Genomic DNA, 6,017 nt, shown 5'->3' with positions numbered 1-6,017 from the left:
TCAAGGTCCCAAAAGAAATGAGCCCTAAGGTGCCAGCCATGCCTCCTAACCTCAGGGGACATCATACTCGTGGGGCAGACACCCCAAGAAGCCATTGTGGCTTTACCAAGCCTGGCCAGAGCAGGTTCTTTGGAAGTCCACTGCACCCCGATCTCCCCCGGATCCTGTGCCACAGATGGTTTCACAGATAGAGCCCTGTGAAACCTGGCTCATTTGGGCAGCTCTTTCTTTCCCTGAGGGATGAGACAGTAGCCCCACTTTTTAATTCTTGTGATGGACTCTGGGAAGGAGGGTGTTAAGTCCTCAAATGCTGGGTGGAGGGGGCCCCTCATCTGAGTATAACATACTCAAGGCCTCACTTGAGCAGGAAGCAATCCTTGAAGGCAGGAAATCTAGAGGGCTGAGATGAGCTCCAAGGGGGAGATAAGACCTCTGGCGACCCCTGCTAGGCCCTTGGGACTCTGGGAGCTGGCTTTCCCTTATACCTCCCCATGTTAGAGTCTTCAGCTGCAGGTGCCCCCAGAATCCACAAGACACTGTTTTCCCTTTCCTCTTTCCTTTCTCAACAAGGACCCCCCCCCCCCCCCCCCACCTCGCAACACTGCCCCCATGACGACGTATCCCTCCCTCCCCAGCCAGGAAGCTGTCTTCCCACTTGGCTCTGCTGAGAGTCCGTTCTCCTTCTCCTATTGACATCAGCCACCTTGATAGTATTTCTCTTCAGAGATTGACAAGAAACTTACACACTAACTCTGAATTCCGTCTGATTACCAACAGGAACTGTATTCGTACAGCAACGTAGCTGGAATGGTGGGTTAGAACTGATTTCTGAGCAAGTCAGCCAAAGGGGACCTAGGAATTCTTTTTGGCACCACATCGGACAGGGGACATCCAGCCTGTGCTGTGACATTTGTAGTGATGGGAGGCTCAGTGCCTCGCAAGCTTGCCCACTCTGCTGTAAGATAATCCGGAACCACTGGAAATGTCTTCCTTCTTTGGGACCGCAACTGGGACTCTTGGTTTGGGGGGTGAGTATCTGTGTGCATGTGTTTGCATGAGCACAGAGGAGGCGCTGCTAAGCACATAACCCCTCTTCTTGGGAAAAAGGAGTTTTGTTGTTACTAAGGAAGGAACTCTAGAACTTGCTTTCCCTTAACCTGCCTGAGTTAGTGGTCTAAGTGCAGCAGCACAGATAATTTATTTGCGCAGATATCCCTCAGCCTCTGGGGCTGAGGGGCCTAGGGTTCAAAGAAGTGGAGGTGATGGGGAAGACTGAGAATAAAAGGGAGAAGGAATGTCCAGGGGAAGGAGGTAACAGGCACGAAGGTTTGAAGGGGCAACAGAGGGAGGCTGGGCTACCATGAAAACTTGGGGTTGGTGAAGGAAAGAAGAAAACCCAGAGGCCTTCCATTCACAGAAATCTCCCGAGAAAGGCTTTCTTTACTGACAACCTTGGGCAAGTGACTTAATCTCCTGGAGCCTCGGTATCTTTACCTGGAAAGTGGGTATACTATTCTGGGATAAGCTGACCTGCAGAAACTCTCAAGCACTGAACTATTGGTTTTATTTCCACGTATACTAAAAAAGAAAGGAAGTGGTTATAACATGAATACCTACCTCCTGGGCTTGTTGTAGGGGTTAAATGAGACACATTGTGCAGTGGTCCCTGGCACATGCTAGGTGCTCAACGCAATATAGCAGCAATATATTACATACAAGACAATATTATATTACAAATAATACACTATTATTTACTCTTTTCTGAGCCCTAATTCTGCCAACTTCAGAATCTGGGCTCTCTTTCAGCATCTGTTGAAGAAATCCGTTCCTCCCACGTGTGTGGTTCTTGCTCCCCGCTGCAGACAGCAGCCATCACTGGGTGGAGCAGGGCAGAGGCTCCCCTGTCCATTACTCAGGGTTTCCAAGACCTTGGCAGGGACTTCCCCCTCCTCCTCCCCCTCCTCCCCCTCCTCCTCCCCCTCCCTCCTCCTCCACAGGCGGCTCCCAGCTCCTGAGGGGCAGGAAGTGTGTATGTTTGGAAAGGGAGGGAGTCTTCCCAACCCCCCCCCCCCCCCCCCCCGGAGATTGTGCCCACAGTCAGCATCCCAGAGCCAGGCCCTGGGGCTTTCTGTGCTGGCTACAGGGGCACCGGCAGCAGCTTCCTCCTCTTCAAAACCCTACAGGGGTTCTCCCCGATAGGCCTTCAGGCAATCTATGTGCTAGCCCAGGCTCCGGCACAAACTTGCTGCGTGATCTTGGGCAAGTCCCTTCTCCTCTCTGAACCTCAGTTTGCTCCTGATTGAGAGAGAGAGAGAGAGAGAGAGAGAGAGAGAATTATGCTTCCATGATTTGATGATGTAAGTTATTCAAATGAAAAAAGCGAAGGGAAAGTTGAGAAAACCAGGGATTTTTACCCAGTATAGTCCAGGCACTGGTCTTCAAAGTAAAGCGACTGGGAGAGGGGGGTGGGTTATTTGAATAATTCTCCTCAGTTACCCAGGTCATCACAGGAATGGAGACCCAGTGTGACTACCTCCCAGACTCGGAGAACACATCCTTCTGCTTTTCTTCTCTGGTTCTAGCCCAGCCTCTTCCACAGGCTTTAACCCTGTTTACAGAAATGGGAATTTGCATGATGAAAATAACCCCGGCCGGACTGAGATTTTACTGCGCTTGGCAAGGGGCTCGGAAAAAGCGGCTGCATAGCCAATTACTGGAATTTTTAAACACAAATAATATTTTATGGGATCAGTGGGCTGGCGCGGGGCCGCCGCACCCGGCGCGGCTCCTCCGCCCACAAACAAGCTCCGATTGTGCGGCCGGCAAGCGCGCCAGCCCGGGGGTGGGAGGGGTGGTACCGCGGGCGGGCAGGGGTCCCGGCGCGGGCAGGTGCAGCGCGGGGCTCGACGGCCCGGGCGCCCTGCCGGCAGGGAGCGTCGGCGAGGCCCCGGGCGCCGGGGTGGGGTGCGCTGGGCGCCCCGGCTCACCTGCAGCGCCGCGCCTGGAAGCGTTTAGCGCGAGAGGGCGCGCCCAGCACTAGTTTCCCCGCCCGGCGGCCGCCCGCTGGGCCTGGCCCGCTCCCCGCGCCCTTGGCATGGCCGTGGCCGCCGCGCCGCCTCCGGAAGGCCGGCTTCCCGGAATGGCCCGAAGGGCGGCGGGGAATCCGCGCCGAGGCCCTGGAGCCACCCCCTGGCCTTCCCTCTCCCGCCCGAGCCGCGCGGAGCCGCGCTGGAGGCAGACTCCGGAGCCGCGGGCTGTGCCCGAGAGGCCAATGCAGGTCGAGGGGCACCGCCGAGGGCACGGGACATCCGCACTGTCCCGCCAGGGGTCCCCATTCGCGCGCGCCCCGAGACCGCCGGGCCTGGCCAGGGATCCCGGAGGCTGGCCGTCCCGGCAGGCGCGCGCTCCGCGGCCTGGGTCTGGTTCCCGGCAGCCGCGCCGCCTTCCCCCGCCGCGCGCCCAGCCCCAGCACGCACAGGGTTAAGCAGGAGCAGGTGTGTAGCCAGATGCCGCTGACCACCCCCTCCCCCGCAGCCCCGTCGGCCGCCTCCTCCTCCGCCCACCCGCTCAGAGCCAAACAGTCCCAAATAAAAGTGCTATTGTTGCCTTTCTCCACCCCCGTCGCTGCCCCGCCACCTGGAGCGGAGCCCGGTCCCCTCTTCACCTGCCCCGGGGCCGGCCAGAGGGGAGGGGGGGGGGGAAGTGGGGCCTCGGAGCAGGGACTTCCGCTCCCCCTGGCCCCCGGCTTCCCCTCCCCCAGTGCCCCCAGCACTGACCCCTGGGCCTGTGGCGGGGCCCGTGGCTTGGGAGGGAGGGTGGGGGGCTCCTTTCAGGCCTAGGAGCTGGGTTCGGGCCTCCCCTCGCTCCTCCCTCTAGCTCCCATCCTGGCCAACTAGATGAGCGGCAGGGTGTACAAAGCTGGGGGGACAACAGTAGGCCCTGTGCGAGGAGCCCGGGACAGTGCCAGGCTCACCCGGGCTTGGCAATTGGCAGCTGGTATTTTTTTTTTTTTTTTTAATTATTTGTCCCTCAACGAGACAAGGAAGCAGGGTAAGAGTGATGACTCCCTTTTTACACACCTAGAAAGGGAGGCACGGAGAGGTGAAGTGTCTAGCCCGAAGCCGCAAGGCTGGCAAACGTGGGGGCTTCTCATAGAACCCGTATCTGTTGGCTCTCCCCGCACCGCGGGTGCTCATTTGCTGGACGAGGGATGGGGGACCCAAAGCCTGGCAGTCTGGCCCCGCCTCAGACTCACTGTAGGTCCTTGAACAAGTTACCCCACCGCCGGTTTCCTACTTCTTAAATCCACGGAGGTGGACTAGCGTGAATGCCCGTGGAACCCAAGGGACTGGTTGACCCCCGAAAGTCTGGAGGTCCGCGGCAGGAGGGACCCCACGAGGGAGCGAGGCAGGCGGGGCCTGTGCAGAGAGAAGAAAATGTTTCCCTTTCGCTCCCCATGGCCACCGGCCTTCCCCTCCCTGCCTCCGTCCCTCCCTGCTGGCCCCTGGGAGGCTGAACTGCGAGGTTAAGTAAATATCTGACGGTGGCTCCAGGAAAGGAGTCAAGACCGTTGCTGAGAGAAGAAACCCAGACCTCAGTGGAGATCCGCCCCCGAGTCCGAGCGGCCCCTGCCCCGCCCCCGATGCGTGCGAGCGAGCGGAGCCCTGGGCCCCCTCGGGCCTCACCCAAGCTCCCCGAGGTCGCCGGCCCCCTCCGGGCGCGGCCCGGGTCCCCGAACCTCCTCCAGCTCAGGCGCAGGGGCCGCAGGGGCTGGGGGCGTGCGCGCCGGGGTTACCGTATTTCCTCTCCTTGCGCCCTAGGTTTTGAGCGCAGGTATTTGACTCCTTCAACCCGCGAGAGTCCTCTCCACACTGGAAAGAGCTTTACCGGGAATCGAGATTTCAGATTTTGTTTTTATTCTCCTAGCTCTACCGTAATCTCTCTCTTGACCCTCAGACCCCTAAATCCTGTTTCCTATTTCCACCTGACCGTCCAGAGGGCATCTCAAATTCAACTTGTCCAACTTGGAAATTCTGGTCTTTCCCCCCACCCTCCGGCTGTTATTTCCGGCCCCTCTTTGCCATCTCAAAAAAGGACCACCTCATCTTTCCAGTTGCTGGGGAAGAAAATCTTGGAGTTATTCTCAACGCCTCTCTTTCGCTGTCATCATTCATCCAAATGCCTCAGCCAATCTTGTTTACATTGCCTTCAAAATATGTCCAGAATCTGCTTCTCTTCACCACTTACCCACTTACCCCACCGTTCCAAGCCACCATCTTCCCTTGCCTGGGATATTGCAACACCTCCTAACTTGTCCCTCTGTATCCTTTGTCCCTCTCAGTCTGTTCCTAACAGAGCAGCCAGGGTTATCTTTTTATTATCTTATTTTTTATTACAAAGTTTTAAATGTTTATTTTTTTTTTTTTAAATTTTTTCCAACGTTTTTTATTTACTTGTGGGACAGAGAGAGACAGAGCACGAATGGGGGAGGGGCAGAGAGAGAGGGAGACACAGAATCGGAAACAGGCTCCAGGCTCCGAGCCATCAGCCCAGAGCCTGACGCGGGGCTCGAACCCACGGACCGCAAGATCGTGACCTGGCTGAAGTCGGACACTTAACCGACTGCGCCACCCAGGCGCCCCTAAATGTTTATTTTTGAAAGAGAGCGAGCAGGGGAGGGGCAGGGCGCTGGAGGGGGGAGGAGACAAAGATCTGAAGCAGAGAGCCTCATGCAGGGCTGGAACTCATGAACTTTGATATCATGACCTGAACCAAAATTGGACACCTAACCAACCCAGCCATCCAGGTGCCCCCAGGGTTATGGTTTTGTTTTGTTTTTTTTTTTAGTTAAAAAAATTTTTTTTAACGTTTATTCATTTTTTTAAGAGACAGAGACAGAGCGTGAGTGGAGGAGAGGCAGAGAGAGAAAGAGACACAGAATCTGAAGCAGGCTCCAGGCTGTCAGCACACAGCCCGATGCCGGGCTTGAACTCACAGACCGGACCATGACATCATGA

The 6,017-nt window shown here is 56.8% G+C and overlaps 1 long non-coding RNA gene across 2 annotated transcripts; it reads right to left on the bottom strand.

The window, feature by feature from the left end:
* Positions 1-2,071: 2,071 nt before the first annotated feature.
* On the bottom strand, positions 2,072-5,274 carry LOC132666422 (uncharacterized). 2 transcript variants are annotated; one of them, XR_009604662.3, is made up of 3 exons: positions 4,686-5,274; positions 2,415-2,608; positions 2,072-2,295 (listed from the first exon to the last, which is right to left on the bottom strand). It is a non-coding gene; the product is annotated as an uncharacterized LOC132666422 (long non-coding RNA). The 2 variants fall into 2 exon arrangements; XR_009604663.3 differs by lacking the exon at positions 4,686-5,274 and adding an exon at positions 3,477-3,567.
* Positions 5,275-6,017: the final 743 nt, after the last annotated feature.

The sequence above is a fragment of the Panthera onca genome, chromosome B2 (genome assembly GCF_046562875.1).
Source record: "Panthera onca isolate mPanOnc1 chromosome B2, mPanOnc1 haplotype 2, whole genome shotgun sequence".
NCBI classification, from domain to species: Eukaryota; Metazoa; Chordata; class Mammalia; order Carnivora; family Felidae; genus Panthera; species Panthera onca.
The sequence above is the reverse complement of the archived record's forward strand: the minus strand, read 5'-3'. Positions and strand labels throughout refer to the sequence as shown.